The sequence below is a fragment of the Hoplias malabaricus genome, chromosome Y, assembly GCF_029633855.1.
Source record: "Hoplias malabaricus isolate fHopMal1 chromosome Y, fHopMal1.hap1, whole genome shotgun sequence".
NCBI lineage: Eukaryota > Metazoa > Chordata > Actinopteri > Characiformes > Erythrinidae > Hoplias > Hoplias malabaricus.
The window spans coordinates 77,070,338-77,090,700 of NC_089820.1; the positions used below are offsets into that span (position 1 = coordinate 77,070,338).

Consider the following 20,363-nt stretch of genomic DNA (forward strand, 5'->3'; position numbering starts at 1 on the left):
GATGGTGCTCTATCCACCCAGAGAATGCAGTTCCACTGCTCCTCAGCCCAGAACTGATATACTGGTCTATTTGACCACTTGACCTGAGCTACTTTAGACAATCACAATCTGTTGGTAGGGACAAATGCAACAGCATCACAATTTATTACAGTCTGTCAATAGTCTAAGACCGTTTCATCAGTACAATGTCTCTTTCATTAAACAGCTGCAGTTGTCTTGTGAGCACTGACACTGGTCAGAAACCTTTATGTATTGCTTTACTGGTAATATTTTAGAACATGTTTTATTACATCTCTCTGTAGATTGCCTTTAAACACAGTGCTACCAAAAACAGAAGTTTCATTCACGATATAATTGTTCTAGGTTTATGAATGTGTTTATGGCAAGCGCATTTGTGAGGTCAGAGAAGGTCTTCACACGAATTCGTCCCAAAGGCTATCTGTTTGAGGCCATGACTCTGTGCAGGCCAAGTTCTTCCACACCAAACTCACTCATCCATGTCTTAATGGACCTTGCTTTTTTCACTGACCTAACAGGGAGAACACAGCCTCTGTCATTGCTATTCTGGGCTCAGCACTACAGAAACTGAATTATGTACATTTTGGAGGAGGATACACCTAACTCTCCTAAAGTCAATCTCATGTCAGTTCACTATTTTACTCCCACTTGTGCACAGCCTTATTCCTCACATTTTGTATTTTTGTCAGGTACAAAATACACCAGATACACACTTTCCTGTTTTAATACATGAGCGTGATTCAACTCCTCCTAGAAAAAATCATAAAATCATTCGCATCTAAATGGCTATTATTTAGTCATATAACTTTTCTATTTAGAGCAGGAGAGGGTCAGAAACAGGAAGAACACTTCAGTCAAATGTCCTTCATTCAGAGGCAGGAAGAGTATTTGTGTCTGGAGCCTCTTACAGAAAGATGCATTGCTACTCCCTCATGAGTTCTTTAATTCTCTGTGTTCTTCCTCTACATCTCAGGTAAGATCAATGCTGCATCATTCCTGTGCACTGGAGGTGTGTTCTTCACTCTCTACGACGGTATCATATTTATTGCCAAGCAGCATTGTAACAACAAAGAAATAATCTACCAAACACAAATTCCCTTACTTTTTGTTCTTTGTTCATGTTCCTGTATTGAATGTGTCACAATGCGGTGGGATGGAGCCCAGGTTTATAAAACTGAGGCAAATCGTAAGCCACCACCCAGAGGCAATAATTATTGTAGAACAGACTGCAAGTTTCAAATAGAACTAAGGACCAAGTGTGAACGTGTGAAAATGAGCCAGAAAACTGCACTACTTAATTTCAGATTCATATTTCATAAATTTCATATGCGACTAACTAGATGAGACGTAAAACTGCGGAGAAAGCAAACTGACTGGGTCAAAACCAGACAGCAAAAGAGAAATAAAACTCTTTAAAGACAGCATAGCAGTCAGCCCAACCCCTGAGTAGCTTCTTCAAAGCGATCTTGACACCAAAATCACACCCAATCTGTGTTGGACTTGTGGAGTCCCTGCTATTGGAAAAATAGAAAAAAGTGGCAAACAAAGTATGTGTGACTGTAATGAAGCTTTATTATTGAATGCGCTGAGACTATGATTTTAGCAGCAAACACTCCTGTGTGTCGGTCAAGACATCAAAGACACGGAGATATAAGATGATATTCTGGATGTTGTTGTATTAAGTGGACTGATTTGACATTGTAGTTGAATCAGAGAATATTAAGCAGTAGACTCGGTGGATAAAGGTACAGAAGAATGATGAAAAGTAATTGAGTCTGAAATGAACAACAGACAGGTACAGTATTAACTAGTAGTAGAAGTATATATACACATACACATAAATGGTGGGATAAACAAGGCTAATACACGCAACACTCGTTAATATCATGCCAGAGCACAAGCTATATTAACACATTAACGGTTACACAGCTTAAACAATGGGATTATATTGTGGACAGAAAAAGAATAGCAACAGTCTCTGAGCAGTAACTAATTATACACCAATGAAATCGATTAAGAACACAGAATTAGCGCATTTCCACAAAGTTACACCATTAATACTAACGTGGAACAGCTCAATGTTGTAAAATGTATCAGAAAATATTACCAAACCTATGAATATTAAAGGAAATACAAATCGATTCTGAAGCTACATTTCTACAGACCTAGCCCACAATTAGAATTAAGCTATTCTCAAAGAATGAACATAATAGCTTACTTTGTGTCACAGACTAAATTAAGAAAATAAACCCACACTGAACCAGCAAGAGCAACTCTTTTAAAAGTTCAAACTATTAGGAACCAAATCAAACGTCTACACAGTCTCTTTCTTCACTGCATACTGTTGCAAAATGGCGCTGCTGCTTGCTGCCGAGGCTCCGGATAGGCTGCCGTTGGCAATTATTCTGACCAATGCAGAGAGGGCTTTTCTAATTTCAAGGGCCTTTTATACAGTGACTAAAGGTCCTGTGTGATCAGTTAAGCTGAGAGTATGGACAGAGTGCAGAAACAGGAATGTGTTCCTAAATTTATGACTGATTGGTGAAAGACTGCTCTCTATTAAGATAAAATATATTTAATTTCACTGTACGAACATGATGAGACGTTGTGTGATAGTCTGTAGATTGTTGAGTTACATAAATAGAGTATATATATTTATAGTCATTTACACAGTACTTTGTTAAAAACAGTGAGTTGTTCAGGACAACACACACACACACATTATACTTTCATCATGACAAATCTCATGTTTCAAACTATTAAACCTCCTGTTTAATTTGCTCACCTCATGTATTCTGCCACTGTGACTCTATTGGTGACAGAACTGCTTTACAGATACTTCTTTTTAGAAAATGTGTTATGACGTCCCTCTGTAGATCGCCTTATTACCAAAATAAATAAATAAATAATTTCAACATAAGAAAAAATATTTTTGCAGGAGTGTTTAAAGGGGAACCAGGCTTGTGCAGAAATATGTACATTAAGAAATACGATCTACAACCCTCCAGTAGCTTTATTCACACTTCTTTTATTATTAACCCTTTATTTATTGGTAAAACCACATCAGTGTCATTTCACAGTGAAGAGTATGGGTTTGTTAGACTGAAGCAACACTGCAATAAAATGTTTATGAAGCACATTTAAATCAAAAAAAGACTGAAAATCACAAAAAAACACCTCCAGTGCACAGGAATGATGCAGCATTGATCTTACCTGAGATGTAGAGGAAGAACACAGAGAGAATTAAAGAACTCATGAGGGAGTAGAAGTGCGTCTTTCGGTAAGAGGCTCCAGAGACAAATACACGTCCTGCCTCTGAGTGAAACAGCTCCACTTCAGAACTCTTCCTGTTTTCAGCTACTGAGTTTCCAACAGGGTCCAACACTAAATGACCACTATGTTACATTTTGACCCTAAAATTACATCTTCATTATGATGCTCCACTGAACTGTAATAGGGCGAACAGACCCTGATTTCTCATTGCACACTTGTTTTAATACATACAAAGCAGAATTTAACACATGATGGAACTCCTAGTAAAAAAGCATGTGCATTTAAATGACAGGTATTTTTAACCAGTCCATTCAGAGCAAGAGAGGGTCAGAAACAGGAAGAACACTTCAGTCAAATGTACTTCACTCAGAGGCAGGAAGAGTATTTGTCTCTGGAGCCTCTTACAGAAAGATGCACTTCTACTCCCTCATGAGTTCTTTAATTCTCTCTGTGTTCTTCCTCTACATCTCAGGTAAGATCAATGCTGCATCATTCCTGTGCACTGGAGGTGTGTTCTTCACTCTCTCTCTGCTTTAAATACACTTTGATTAACTCACCTGCTCCAGGGTGCAGAGTGGATACTGAATAATAACATTTAGGATGAGGGTGACATGTATTTGCTCAGTTATGGCCAGTTTATTCCTCTGATATAGTTCTGAAGCAGTTCCTGAGTCGGAGTAACACTGTTGTACCATTTGACGACTTCTCTGTAGAGTCTGAGAGTGTGAAGACACTGAGGAATGTAGCTGTAAAAAGAGGAGGATCTCTCACCATTCCATGTTTTTATAATGAAAAATACAAATCAAACCCTAAATACTGGTGTAAGGGGTATTTCTGGAGCTCCTGTGGAATAGTAGCCTGTACAAACCCAAGTGGAAGAACATCAGTCACTGATTATCCGACCCAGAATATGTTTACTGTGGAACTCAACAGTCTCCAAGACTCTGACTCTGGATATTATTGGTGCGCTGTGGAAATCAAAGGTGGTTCAGATGACGGTGATTATTTGTACCTGACGGTCAGTGCAGGTAAGAAGTCTCTCTCTGTGAAGTAGAACCTGTTCACTGTAACTTAAAGCTTGTTTGATGGAGGACATGTTTACAGCACTCATTCTCTGCCTCTTTATTCAGATCCTGCTGTGTCTGTGAACAACAGCAGAGTGAGTGGTCAGGAAGGGGGCAGTGTCAGTGTCCAGTGTCTCTACAGAACTGATTATAAGAATAAACAGAAGCAGTGGTGCAGATTTAGAGACTGGAGCTGCTTAATATCCCAGAATTCAGCAGTGCAGATCAGAGATGATGGGAGAGGAGCGGTCAGTGTGGAGATGAGTGGACTGAAGAAGAGTGATGCTGGCTGGTACTGGTTCAGTGCAGGAGAAGTGGGAGTTACTGTTCACCTCACTGTCACTGAAAGACCTACAAGTAAGATCACATCTATCAGAAACACTGCCCGGAACCAGACAGCAATGGATGTAAATCTGCAGATCTCTTATGGCACACATTTGACCTTGAATGATGGCATTTCTCATTTTCAACAGTAACTACAATGTCCTTAATTGAGAAAACCAGTATCAGTGAGACCCCATCAGGTATGATCACAATCTTGTGTTAGAATTGATCATATTTATAAATTAAAATAACTAATATTTGTTTTTCTAGGTGTCACAACGACTAAAAATGAACTGTCATTAACAGCAAATCAGTGAGTAGTGAAGTTCCGCTGCACTTTCACACTTCAGTGTAGCATACTTTTGCCCTGTGCTTTGTATTACAACGGTAATTGTCTGTTCTGAAAAACAACACTTCCTAAGACATACAAGTGCGAAGTGCGAAATGAAGTATAAAACGTATACAACATGCAAGTATTCTCCTTATATGGCAGTGTAAGCTCTAACAGCCTTAGGTCAGAGACTAATTTCTGAAGGAACTTGGGAAGGCTTTACACTGGAGAGAACTTTGCTGTAAAAATATGATTGCCTTTAGTTTCAAGAATATTAGTGAGGTCAGGTTTCGATATTAGATTATTAGTTCTAGAAAACAAATTCCACTTTAACACGTCTAAACTTATATATTACATAATGCTCCATTATGAATTGCCCTGTGGACTGTGTGTGCATTGCTGAAGGCCTGAGTCATCTATGGGTGCATCTTACATTAGCTTAGAGCAGGGGTGGGAAATTTTATCCGCAAAGGGCCGGTGTGGCTGCTGGTTTTTGTTCCAACCAACCAGGAGGTCACATGATCATTTGTTTTACTCAAGCCAACTAATTAAAGGAGTGAAATCAGGTGTGCTTGAGCCTGAATGGACTTAAATCCAGCAGCCACACCGGCCCTTTGCGGATAAGATTGCCCACCCCTGGCTTAGAGTATTCCTCGATTTGGGCAGTATGGTGGTGCAACAGTTAGTGTTTCTATCACAGGTTGTGGGTTCAAGACCTGCTTTGGGTGAATGTCTGTGAAGAGTTGGTGTGTTCTCCCCGTTTCTCTGTGGGTTTCCTCAGGTGCTCTGGTTTCCTCCCTCAAAAACACACAATGGTAGGTGGATCGACTACTCAAAAGTGTCCATAGGTGTGAGTGTGTGTCGCCTTCTGAAGGACTGCCACCTGGTCCAGGATGTATTCCCCCTTTGTGCTCAGTGCTTCCAGGTAGGCACTAGACACACAGCGACCCTGAATTGGATAAATTGGTGACTGAATAAGTAGGTAACGTAGCAATATCAAACAAAATAAAAGGGTGTCATTTGACTTTTGACTCCACACCTCTGTATACTACATTTTTTCTTATGCTTCTAGCAGAAAAACAGCTTTTTCTTCAGTAAAAACTGCTTCCTCTGCAGAAGATTCTTCTGAATATGTAAATAACTCAACTGACAACAAGAGCAAGTATTTTGTACATAATATAAAAATTGGTTGTGCACTGAAAATGATATTATTGTGTGGTTGTAATTATACACAGGATAAAATGAAGGATATCCGATGTCAGTCTGTTAGTGCTTTAAGGCATTATAGTGTGATATTGAATTTTACATGCTTCATTGTGGGTCTCTTTAATGAACAATTTACAAAGGTCATGTGACATTATTCACTGCAGCAATGGAAACTCAAAGCTTATCTGGACTCTACTACCTGTGGGCCTCGGACTGCTGCTGTTCCTGATCTGTGTCATAAGATTCATATCAAGAAAACATACCAGTAAGTATAAGTCTGACATTTTCTTTATAGGCTCAGGCTTTTTAACCAAATGTACACTGTTTTACACCTACCTTTGTAATATGATCCACTCATTCCATTTCTCAGAAGCAAATCAAACAGAGACCACAGAGAGGAGCAGTAACTCAGCAATTTACACAGTAAGTGCTGTGAATGATGGGTGGCTTCATGTTGTTTGAGTTCTAGTGTTCAAACACATAGTGCAGTAATTAGTATTGTGTATCATTGTGGCTTTTGTCATTGGTGCTGTGTGTGTATATATACGTGTGTCTGTCTGTATGAAACAGAACACTACAGGTGAAGATGCAGATATGTGCACTGCTGTGTCTAAGAAAAAGAAGGTAAGTATTTATTTTTTATATCGACAAACACATAAACATGATTTTATTATAGAATCAGTACTAGATTTTCTCATCCTGAGTAAATAATGTCCACAGCCTTTGTCCAAAGTGACTCTGGGAACTGATGTGATCTACGGCAATGTAGCCACTGAGGCCACAAATGAACCTGTAAGTGAACGTTTATAAAGCTGTTGTTATAAATCACACTCACTCTATTTTAATCTGAAGTAAGTGAGATGTCGTCATGTATCTGAGGACAGTAAATGTTACTTTGATGGAGGTTCCTTAGTCTGACCATGACTTTAGCTGCTGAAAAAGCTTATATCCTCTTTTACTTCTAAATCTGTCTCATTTTACAGCTCTCACCAGATGCTGGAGGTGATGAAATGCTGTACGGCAATATTTTGCCCAAATAAGAAGTAAGAAGTGTTTGTTTTTGTTTTGTTTTGTTTTTTAACACTTAAACACTTTTCAGGCTTCTGCTCATTGTTGCTTTTCTGTTTGTGTTGATTCCAGGTGTACACAGCTGTATTTCTCATCAAACAGCCAGATGAGATCAATGGCAAACAAACAAAACAAATTATTCCCTTCAAAATAACTGTCCTTTTGTGTGATTTCAAAGGTTAAAATAAGAACCCTCATCATAGTGGTCAGTGTAACTTAGCGGGTGTTTTAACCACTGTAGTATACCCACATGTATGTTACATACATCAATGTAAATATGTCATATGTGTGTTGAGATCATAAGAGATCTTTAGTCATCCTCAGAGTCCAGCCTGTATTACATCCTCTGATCAATATTTATTCTTGAGTGTTTGCTGTAGACAAACTCTGTACTACAACTTTTTTAACGTTTGAATAGTATCTGCTTTTAAAATTAACAAAATATTATACATATATTTTTTCTGTTCACCACACTTTTTTCAGTTCACCAGACTTTTTTCAGTTCACCAGACTCTGTTGCCATTAACAAACTTTTCCCCTAATATGCCCCACATTCAGTGTTTTAAATTCGGCAAAAAAAAAAAATCTTTAACAACGCTTTAAGTGTGTAAATATGCAAAAATGTGTTCTCTGTGTTGTGTATTTATTAGCACTTAGAAAAACACAGAAGCATATGATTATTCCACATACAATTAAATATCAAATATTAACCCAAATGCTGTAGATTACATTTTATCTGCTCTTTACTTAACCATCTCATCTCACAGTCACTGGGGGACAGACTGCCATCTCTCTGCTCTCATCCCCAGCACGGCTATCAATCCTAGGTTAGACTTAGAGATTTTTCATGAAGTGAAGTGTTGTGGGTGATGTGGGGTGTTGTGGGTGATGAAGTAGAATCTCTGCCAGACACGGTCTAGAGTTTTAAATACATTTTTATTTCACCAAACAACAGCATCTTGAGCGAGAGAGAGAGAGAGAGAGAGAGAGAGAGAGAGAGAGAGAGAGAGAGATCACATTATTTCAGCTCATCATATTATTCAGGCTGTTTACATGACAGTTGTGTATGTTTTTGCTCGCTGGAGGGCGATAGAGGATTGCATAAACTGGTTGATTTATTTGGACAAGAGCGCCTGCTCAGATTTAAAAATTCTGTTTCTTTCTTTTTGGGGTTTATTTGCATATTTTGGTGATTTAGACTTCTTGTGGATAAAAATAAGAATCTTATTTTTCCGGTTCAGTTTGCATTTTCTTTTACTGTGGTAGTTTGTGTTAAAAAATTATTTTCTGCTTCGGTTTCAATTTTTCGTTCATCATAACATATTTTGTAACCTGCTTGCTATTTCAGTAGTTCTCAAAAATGTTGCTTTCACTTGTTATAATATAACTTGTAATTTGATTGCCTTTTTAACAGTGTGCTGATGATGTTCCTTCTGTTTGGCTGGAACTATTTCTCAACATATTAGGCATGTTTGTGGCTTGTTGACTGTTAAGTGTGTCTGGTAACTTGTTTTTGTACCTAAAATATAGTCTTTGGTTTAATTCTGTGTTGTGAGCTTATTGTCCTGCCTTCATAGTTTTTTCCGTTTACTACAAATTTTATTTCATATATTGGTGTGTTATTTGTTTCTGACTAATGAGCTTTTTTGGTCCATGGGCCGGTTTGATACTTAATGTAAATTAGGCTTAGCTTGCTTCTAAATTAAATACTGTGTTTGAAGACACGCACTACGTTTCTTATCAGCCTGTGAAATTCTTCACAGGGCTGAGGTGATACTGCTTTTATTGGCTGAGCTTAAACTTGACTCTAAACTTGGACTTTTTCTTTTTGTTACATACCGCCCGGAGAGCGTTAAGTGCAGCGGCTGCTGCCGAGGGCGCTGTGGGGGGAGACCCTGGGACACTGTTCTGTTCACTCTGAATTGTGGTGAAACCTTGCGGTGTTAACTGATCCGCGTTTGAGAGTGAAGTAGAACGAAGACCCATTCAGGTGAGATCCATATTTAGTCAGCACCTTACAGACAACATGGCTAGTAGTAGAGATTTGCATAACGAATTAAACGCCATTTACGGCGTGGGGAATTGGGAATGGAAACTGTTTGTTCAGCAAATTGAAAAGATAGCTGAGGTAGTGAAAGAGGGTGTGGTAAATTTAAAAAAGCGGGATATTGTGCACAAAAGTGTGCTCAAGAGATTTCACAAATGGGCTAAAACACACACAGGGGATAGTATATGTCTGATCAACTGCATTAACCAGATGAAGAGAGACCTGGTGGAAATATTAAGTCAGGCTGAAGCAGAGGTTAGTAGGGCTAGCCTTTTCAAAAGAGCTAAGGCAAAGAAAAGCTTGAACACAGCTAAGAAGGACATAGCGGAGCTTACAGCTATCACAATTGCATTTCTGAGCATGACTCCACAGCTTGTTACACTGAAAACACCAGGTCCGTCACAGCCGACGGCAGCTTCACCTACTGATGAGAAGGCGGAAGTGGAAAGTGAGTATACAAAACACAAGGGGGAGGGGCCTACAGCCCCGCCTCCGCCATACAACTTAGGCCACGTCCCACCACCTGACACCATCCTGCCTGTCTTCAGTGTAGACTCGGGCACAGTGAGTTTACAGATAGACATAGAAGGGAGGGGCTCTGCTTGTCAGCAGGCAGCCCACAGAGTCACACACACAAACGCACACACAGAAGATCCATTTCAATTGCGGAGGCCACATGAGTCAATTTCAATTGCACACACAAATATTAACACCGACTGTTCTGACATTATAGATACCAACGGGAAATTATGTAGAACAGGATAAGCCGCGCCTTCACCATAAACAAACACTGAAAACACCATTTAAGAACCAGATGCCACAAAAAACTAAACAAAACTTCAGGATTAAAGCAGATTTAGAGGGCCATGTCACAACTGATGGTGACTCTGACCATGATGACGGACACATAGCAGATGATGAGGACAGTGCAAACGGACGACGTAGTGGTAGAAGGATGATTGAATTGAACCGTACATTGCGTACCGTGGAAAACCTTATACTAGAAGAAAAGAGACAATTGGAATTACAACAACAGACTTTAGAACGCGACATGCACACCTCAGACAGAACAGACATTTTGAGAAGAAGCACTAGACACCGACACCCGCCTGAGAGGTTTAGAACTGACACTAACGTCGGAAATATGCTTCCATTAGTGGCCACTAGCACAGGAACATATAAATATGTACCATCGCTGACTGATGCACAGACTTTGGCCGACCAGCTTCCGCCTCTATGTAGTGGAGCGGCTGCTTGGATTAGAAAGCTGGACAGTCTGACAGGTGGCATGACTCTAGCACTAGGGAATTTTAGAAACATTATTAAAAGGTCTACTACCTCAATGGAAGCAGCTGAAATAGAGAGACAGGCTCAGACATCTACTCAACCAAACTATGATCCTTTCCACGCTCACTCGCAGCGCCTCACTGACGCTATGAGAGAGATGTGGCCTACCAGAGCAGCATCCACAATCCCATCATATGCCTGGGATGAAAAAGTCAGCCCAGGGGACTATATGGGTAAAGCAGTTGAGGATTGGACTAACACTACAGAGGTTCACCCTGCTAGGGGGCAGCAGGTGGTTTGGTTTAGAACAGCAGTTTTGAAAGGCTTGCCAGCCCTCATAAAGGACAAAATTGAGGACGATCCTAATATGGACCCTGATGCACTACATGACCTGTGGGTTAGACATGTTTTGTTCCATATGAACAAATATAAGGAAAAATTAGATAATAAAGACAAGGAGACAGTTAAGTTAGAAAGAGAACTACTAACTGCTCAACTAGCAGAAGCCAGGAAATCTATAAATGATAACAAAAAGCAAATAAAGTCACCATGATGCCTATGATTGCACTACCACAACCAAATATGCAACCACCACAAACATACATGAACACACAAACATACATGCCAACCCAACCAGGGCCACCACAAAACCCACCGTACAATTATGGACCAAGTCCATATTTCCCACACCAGCCCTACACAGGGGGCAGGGGGCGGGGCAGTGGTAGGTGGAGGGGCAGGGTCCACCACCGGACCGGGGCATGCCTAAGATGTGGAGCCATGGGCCACTGTATCACAATGTAGGGCACCACTTTTTACCGACACCAGCTATCCACACCAGGCACCACACCCACATGCGGCACCAAAACCGGGGCCATCACATCTTCCTGCTGGCCAATACAGCATGGAGCCGTGGGGTGGACATTGACGGGGCCCAGAGGAGCACCAGGACAGCAGGGCCAGGGCAGAACCCATGCTGAAGTCCTGAAGGGGTGGCATCTCCTGTCTCACTAACACCACAACAACGTAATTGGTACAAACTGTCTGACACGGCGGCAACACACATTTCACTAGCTCTCCATCCGGGACACGAGGCCAAGGAGTTGGGCCCTATGGTAAAAAGAGCAAATGAGGCCACGGATTGGGTCCGGACCCAGCTGCCTGGCGTCATGTTTTCACAGTCAACACAGACATACCACATCACTGATAACTCACCCATCCAAGTCACATTGCACCATCAATTGCTGCCTAGACACCATGGTTGTGAGGACTCTGATCATCCACAGACGGAGGCATTATTGGCATCACTGCCAGACACATTGTGGTCCACAGGCCCAGATGATGTAGGATACACTAATAAGTGTAACACCTGTCTCTTTTTGTATGAATAATACACAACCAATTTGGATTCCCCAATATAAACACAAGCCAGATGCTGTTGAATCCTTGGATAAAACGGTCCAGGCTTTGGTGGAGGCCGGAGTCCTGGAACCGTGCCAATCAGAATGGAACACACCGATTTTGCCGGTTCCGAAAAAGGAGCCTGGCCAATATCGGATGGCACATGATCTAAGAGCCGTGAATGCAGCCTTAGCTACTGCCACTGTTCCGGTTCCTAACCCTAACCCGTACACCGCCCTGTCGGAACTAGGTTTTGCTCTGTCTCCAGGATTGTTCAATCAGGCCCTTGATGATCTTGCTTTGGCGGCTAAAACACCGGAAATCTGCCTTGAAGCCACCAAGGCGGTTCTTCAATGCTTAGCAGACGCTGGGTACAAAGTGTCCAAACAGAAATTACAGTGCTGCAGATCTAGGGTTACTTTCCTAGGGAGGGTAGTAACACAGGGTTCTATGGGCATGTCCGCCACACACCGGTCCGCTATACTGTCACACACAAGACCAGAAACGGTGAAAGACATGTTAGCATTTTTAGGACTGACTGGCTACAGCAGACAATACATTCCTGACTTTGTCGGATGAACACAACCTCTTAGAGACATGGTGAAATCTCTAGGGATGAGAAATTTGTCTGGTAAGCTCACTTGGACGGTGGAGTCAGAACAGGCGTTTATAGATGTTAAACAAGCCTTATCTGCTGCAGTTGACTTAGCCAGACCTGACTATTCACTACCTTTTTACATGGATGTTTCTGAAACAGACACTGTGATTAATGGTGTACTGTTTCAGAAAAAGGAGGAAGGTAGAGCAGTACTAATGTACTTAAGTGTCCCATTGGACCTTATAGAGAGGAGACAACCACAGTGCACAAGACATGTAGCAGGACTGACTAAATTAGTCCAGAAAACAGCACATCTGGTAGCAGGATACCCATTGCGCATTCTAGCCACACACGGAGTAGTAGCGTACATAAACTCACAGATGTTCACACTCACTCCATTGCGACAGAGACGCATTCACAAAGCATTGACTGCACCCAACATCACTTACACACACGGAGGAGTCAACATGGCAGATGGGATGCTGGAAGGCCCACCACATGAGTGTGAGGAACAGGTAGAAAGGCAAGGAAAAGTAAGACCAGACTTACAAGCCACACCCATTCCAGGGTCATGGAATTTATGGACAGATGGGTGTGGGTACAGGGCAGATACAGGTGAAGTCAGAGCAGGATACGCAGTAGTTCAGGAAGCAAAGGGGGAAACACATGAGTTTCAGACAGTCATAGCAGAGGAAGTGAAACAAAATCCATCAGCACAGAAGGCAGAACTGCTAGCAGTAATTTCAGCACTAGAAGTGGCAGAAGGAAGGGACGTCACTATTTATAGTGACTCAGCGTACGTAGTGACAGCCGCACATGTAGACATTCCACACTGGAAGCAGGTTGGATATGTCACAAGCACAGGGAAACCAGTCAAACACAAGACAGAACTGATGCGATTAGAAGCAGCTATACACAAACCAAATAAGGTAGCAATTGTGAAGTGTAAAGGACACCAAAAGGGAGACACAATAATAAACAGAGGGAATGAAGCTGCAGATGAGGCAGCAAAAAGAGCAGCAGGATACACGGAACCCAACAACATGCTTGTGTTGGACTCCAGTGTACCCTGGGAACCGATTCCCACAGGACAAGAGCTTAGACACATACAGGATCAGGCAAGTCCAGAAGAAAAGTCAGTATGGCTAGCAAAGGGGGCTAGCCCAAACAGTCAGGTGTGGACATCACAAGAAGGACAAGTAGTTTTACCAATGTTACTAGCAGAAGCAGTTTTAGAAGAAGCACACACAGTAGCGCACGTAGGAAGACAACAAACACTGGAAAATCTAAAACAATGGCGGCACCCATTCATGTCAGCATTAGTGGTAGATTACATCACTAAATGTCAGATTTGTAACACTCAGAATGTAGCAAAAGCATTTAAACTAGCTCCAGGAAGGTTTCCATTGCCAGATTCTCATGGACACGAGATTCAAATGGATTACACAGATATGATTGACCCCATTAGGAGATATAGATATCTCCTGGTAGTTGTAGATAGATTCTCGGGGTGGGTAGAGGCACTCCCCACTCTGAGGGAAGATGCAAAATCAGTCTGTAAGTTTCTGATTAATTGTTGGATTCCGAACCACGGGTTTCCTAGGAAACTTTTCTCAGATAACAGGAGTCATTTCACGAGCAAAACACTGCAGTGGGTGGAGCAGTCGTTGGGGCTGCGCCATAGCTATGGTTGTGTGTATCATCCTGCCTCACAAGGTCAGGTGGAGAGGATGAATCAAAATTTGAAATCCAAATTAGCTAAGATTACACTGACCACGGGCATGAATTGGCTAGATGCCCTACCAATTGCCCTGATCAGTATTCGGAGCTCTATTAATAGAAGCACAGGCTTCTGCCCATTTGAACTGGTCAGAGGTGTAGCATTCCCAGGCCCAAAAACAAGACTGAGTCCTGATGCGGGCTCGCCTGGGACGAACACAGATGAGTATCGTCAACTGTTTTTGAAACTAAAATCAGTGTGTGAGGAAATATCTGTGCAGGTACGTAGAAACAGAGGAGGAGACCACCAGACGCAGAAGCAAGCATCTAATTAGTAACAAGTGCCAGCTGGACACTCTGCGAACGACAGGTGTCACCGGAGAGCTGTCTGAAGCTCTTGAAGATCCAGAACACATTATTATTTTCTTTACAGGTTGTCGTGGACTCTTCTTCTTTACAGGTTGCTTGGACTCTTAATTTTTTTTTCCTTCTTCTTTCCTTGCAGGTTGAACTTTCTAAACGAATCTGTAAAAAAAAAAAAAAAAAACGCACCACAAAAACGCAAACAGACACCATTACTGTTGTAGAACAAGTAGTCTGGGAGATAACATACAGGGAAATAATGTTACTTCCTCCCGTTGACATGGTTAAAATTTTGGCCGCCTGGGGCAGAAGGGGCACTGAGAGAATTTTTCCTGTCAAAAAAATTGGTTGGTTGGCTGCCGGACAGGTTTTCGCTCTCACAGGTTAAACACATGTCAAAAACATGTTTGGAGGACCTAGACTGTGATGACGTGCCTTGGGGACACGTCATAAGGGGGAACTGTCGTGGGAAACAATTTTATTACTTTGTGTTTGTGGACAAATATCCTTAAATGATGATTAGTTAAAATTAGCATTTATAACTACATACTCATTGTGTGAAATCTTGTACCTTATATGCATTTATATGAATGTCTAACCAGCATCTACACATGTAGTTAAACATTTTTTGATCCTGCACGACTAACTATATGGCATGATAACTCACGTGATATTTACACATTCTTAATTCTTAAACGTCTAACCTTGAACAGATGTGCACTGAAGTGTAGGGGCATGTTGTTGACCTTGAAGTGCATTTAGGACTCCCTAAATTTTGGTCTCATGGGAAGAGAGGCCCATTGTCAGCCTGGCCGATAACGAATGTCTTCGGGGTCACGGCATGCACTTGAATCTTGCACGTGAAGAGCTGAGTACTAACACGTGAAATTATGCATATTAATATACGCTAATCAGCCAGAAAACGCCTCACCGGCAGGGATTACTTCATATGGGGTATAACTGTCGGAGTCAGATTTTGAGAGGTCAGAGCTTTACTTGGGAAGGGTATTAAACTGTTCTCGATGTATTGTTCTCCTGGATCCAGTGTTGTTAAATAAATACTTTGATTTGCTTTGAACTTCACTCGACTGGTGTCTGCGACTCTTCCGTAACGAACACGCCTCCCCGAAGAGGGAGGGTGTATTTTGGACCTTTTTGATATTTTCTAAATTTTAATTACTCTGAGAACGGTCCAAAAGAACATTTTAATCTTCAGTGTGTAGCTCAATAAATATTGCCCATATCAGTCTAAATACTTAATAATGTATTGCTCCTGGTTTTCTTTATTTTCCTTCAGAACATCATTGTAATCTGACCCTTCTTTGGGAACAATGTTTTTTGATGATGAGAATATATAACTTTCCAAATTCCTAATTTATCGTTATCACCCATGCTAATGCTAATTTGGTGTATCATAGGCTAATTACTTACCTTCCAATTTCGGGGCCGCTTCAAGCCGAGGACGGCGGGCGCAGTTTTGAAATACGGACGCAACGGTGAGAAACATGTCTCTTTTTGATGCCCTGGTGCTAAATTTATCTTACGTCTAGTGTGCTATCAAAAGCTGGGGTATTTCTAAAGTCTGTGAATGCACAGAAGTGAGTAATTGTGCAAAGTTTGGAACATGTATATTGTATTTGATATAAAATAAAAATGTATAAGAGGAATGGTTTTATTTTCTGTTGCCAATTTAAGGAAAGAAAGGGAATAATAATGATTTGATAATTCATATGATGAGTGTAAAACTATATTCTATTTTACTTGTAAGTGCAGAAATTCATTAATTCCCATTGTGAATTTAAGGAATTAAGAGGGTAATTTTTGGTGCAGTCTTCTTCACACTAGTAGGCCTATAGTGTATGAGGAGTAATTAAGCACACTTCTTTGATACCTCTGGAAGCAACTCAGAATGTTAAGTATCTCACTGTGAGTAACATTGAAACATTTCATATGAGTGGAAAACAATATTTTTGAATGTTGTACAACTGAAACTGAAGATGTGAGATCTGATAAGATTTAAGATATACGTATGAAGTTGGGTGTAGTATGTAGCAATTAGACATTTAAACTTTTAGTGATGCATCTGAGAATAGAAATAATAGATATGACCTTGTTTATAGGTCAGGTTTTTTGAGAGGACGGGAAAATTCAAGAATCAGGACGTGATTCTGAATGCATTAGATGGCGAACCAGGAACATTGAAGAAAAGACACGGACAAGGAGATACCTACGTATCCACTCATACACTCATACATCCTCAAGACACTCAGACGAACATTTAATATCAGGTGCACCTGTAACAAATTCTCAGGTCTGAGGGATCCCAAACAGACACTTTATTTTATTTTGTGTGTGCACACTTTTGGTTATTGTAGACATTTGGGTTTTTGGTTATTGATTGATTATTTTGTGAAACAATATTTTTGGTTAATTGAAAAATACAAGAGAGGTTAATCAATATTCATTCCCTTTTCTGATTCTTTATTGCTGCTCAACACACCAGCTCCTAGAGAATTTGGTGTCTTCTGGTTCGGGTCATAGATTGTTACCGGTCCAACTCGTTATCATACTGTAACTTACTAATATATTATTGATAATTGGTTACACTAAACATTTTCCTTCCACCTTTTTTGAAACATGTTGCAGGAATTATATTGGGAATTTATTAGGAGATTTATTTACAAAAATCTATGTTCATGAGGATAATAGTCAAATATTTGTTCAGATTTTAATCCACACATTTCAAACTGTACTAACCACTGCTTATAATAATAAACTTTTCTATTCTATATTATGTACTTTATTCCGTTCCATCACTACTTCACCAACTACAAACAGATCCAGCCGAGACCAGAGAGAGGATCAGTGACACCACAGTTCACACAGTCAGTATTAATGCTGATAAGTGGCTCTTTTGTGCTCTTGTTGATTCTCTTGGATACTCCCCTGCTCAGATAGAGTTATTATTTTTGAGCTATGCATCTTGCTGATGTGTGTTACGCTGCGCTGTGTATGTGTTTTTTCTCTCTTTCTTTGTTGTTTTTGTCGGCTAAAGGCCATCCTGAAGTTCACTGGTGTTTGGTTTCATTGTACGTATCACATTTACAATATATATTCTATTCATTATCCATTCTGTGTTTCCGTTTGTGTCCTTTTGTTTCACCATTTAGATCTCTGTTACAGTTATTCCCTTCATATATATTAATTCCAACACACACATCATTCTGTTACGGCTCAACCCTAGACTGGGTCGTTTACAGCTTTTCTGTGTGTATTTGCCTTGCTCTCAGCTCTCTCATAGATTTGTGCTGTCACTGCTGTTCTTCTCTGGCTTTAGATTAGCAGCTTTTGAAGCCCATTTCTCAGTAAAATGATTTTGGTTGTTTAAACAATAGTAAGGCTGGTGTGTGTGTGTGTGTTTGATAGCCATCTGAAGATTCAAAGGCATACACTAAGGTGAAACCTAAAAAAAGGAAGGTAAGACCATTAATCTGCCTTTAAACTTTATTTGATCACTGAAACATTAAGAGACTGAGAAAGGTGTCTGTGACTTTATTGTATCATGTTATTTTCTGTTATTGTGGTTTTATGCATGTTTTTTTTTTTTTTTTTAGAAAAAGCCAGAATGATTCTATAAATGATCTTTGGCCTGTTTTACACTGAAAAACCATTTAAAAAAGCACATTATTTCATATTAGACCTAATTAAATATGTTGTCTTTTCAAAATAAACTAATTTAAATGCTACAACAGATTATAGAAAAAGGTTTGACAGCAAAGTGTTCACAACTTCAGAAATCTGCCTTTCTCTTCCACAACAGCTGAAATACATGCAGTAAATGACACCTTGTGATAAATTGTTTCAGGTGTTGGTTTTGTGTTTCCTACAAACCAATCTTAGCCTATGCAGCAGTATATAGATCTTGCTTGTCTTTTCTTGTGTTTCAGAATGTGTCACACATTCTCTTTTGGGAACAGATCAGTTTAAAAGAAGGCCAAGTCAGCCCCTGCACCTTCTTCTTTCACAGCCGTGGCTTTGTGCGTTGTCTTGTTGAAATGAGCATTGACGTCCTTAAAAAGGTCTCTTCTAGGAGGCAGCAGGTTGCATGTTTTAACATTAAAGTTAATGCTAGAACAAAGTTAATGCTAAAAAAGAGTGTTTATATCCACTCTTAAAAACAGTTCTTGTCCCTCTCTACTCTCCCTAAAATGCCCTAATCACAGAGTGGATGCATGAAATAGTAGAAACTAAAACATGGATCTTTTGTTCAAAGTCTGTGCAAATTTAAAAATGACAGGGTTCTTATTTTGAATTCTCCACCCAGTGCCAGCTTTTTCTGATTTACAGGTGTATGGTAGAGGACAGTAACCAGAATGAACTTTGATCCAGTTCTGATAGTAATTGCTCCTCACTGGCATCAGACTAAGAGCGGCATGGTGGTGCAGCAGGTAGTGACACAGTCACAGTCACAAGTCCTGCTCCGGGTGACTGTGTGTGAGGAGTTTGGTGTGTTCTCCCTGTGTCTGCATGGGTTTCTTCTGGGTGCTCTGTTTTCTTCCCACTGTCCAAAAATACACATTGGTGGATTGGGACTCATAAAAGTGTCTGTAGGTGTGAGTGAGTGGTCTACAGTTTGTAGGATTGGGAAAGAGCAAGGCCAAGCAGTTAGTGAAGTACTGCTCTGTCTTAGCAGTTACAGGGAGCCTGTGCTGTATATATGGAGAAGACAATGTTACCTCTATCCATGAGAAATGTATATTGTGAATTTAATCATGAACTTTGTAAAGGTTTTGGATTTTACAAGTCAAATCCAAATTAAGTATTAAAATGTAACAGAATTCTGCAGTTGACACCTCAGTAATGTATATGATTACTGAAACATTATCAGACTGACTTATCAATAGTAATAACTATCCACAGCCTTCATCTGCAGCAGCTCAGGAAACTGACTTTATCTACGTCAATGTAGCCTCAGCTTCCAAAAATACAACTGTAAGTGACTTTAATGTCATAAATTAGATTTCAGTTTAGATTTAAAGTAAGCAGAGAGATCCTTTTATTTCTAAAGCGTCTCCATTTTCCAACTCTCTCCAGCTGCCGGGGACGATGCAGTGATGTAAAATTCTGTAAGAGGTGAGTCAAAAAACGTATTATCTGATGGGTTTATTACACTTTTTAGAATGTTTCTAATTGATTTTGTTGTTTCTGTGCTGATTGCAGTTGTGCATGGCTATATTTCGGAACAAAATACCAGACCACATCATTTGCAAAGAAGAAGGATGCTGCAGTTCAGTTCAAACAAATCAAAGAATTCATCACAAAACACCAAAAAAACATCAGTGAAGTGGATGTAAAGATTACTATGATATACCCATGTGTAATTTTCATATATTAAAGTAAATATGTGCATTGGTGAATACATTAATTCATCACATATTTTAGGAGAGCCCATAGTCCTCACCTTCTATTCCTTCTGACCACTGCAGGGTCTTGAAACAGTTTTCTGTAAATGGCCTGTTGCCTCTGTTCTCCAACTCTAGTTTTAAAATCTGTGAACTTTGTGCCTTTCTCATTTTTTAACACTTGCTTTTAAAATAATTAATACAATATTAACATATTTATTCAGTACTTGAGGCTTTTTAAATGCTAATTTTAACATATTTG

The 20,363-nt window shown here is 40.2% G+C and overlaps 1 long non-coding RNA gene and 1 pseudogene across 1 annotated transcript; one reads left to right on the forward strand and one right to left on the reverse strand.

The window, feature by feature from the left end:
• LOC136678541 (polymeric immunoglobulin receptor-like) overlaps positions 1 to 20,363 on the reverse strand; it is a 72,944-nt pseudogene that overhangs the window by 29,473 nt on the left and 23,108 nt on the right.
• On the forward strand, positions 14,916 to 20,280 carry LOC136678763 (uncharacterized). The gene is made up of 5 exons (XR_010796492.1): positions 14,916 to 17,584; positions 18,126 to 18,176; positions 19,620 to 19,691; positions 19,794 to 19,832; positions 19,920 to 20,280. It is a non-coding gene; the product is annotated as an uncharacterized lncRNA (long non-coding RNA).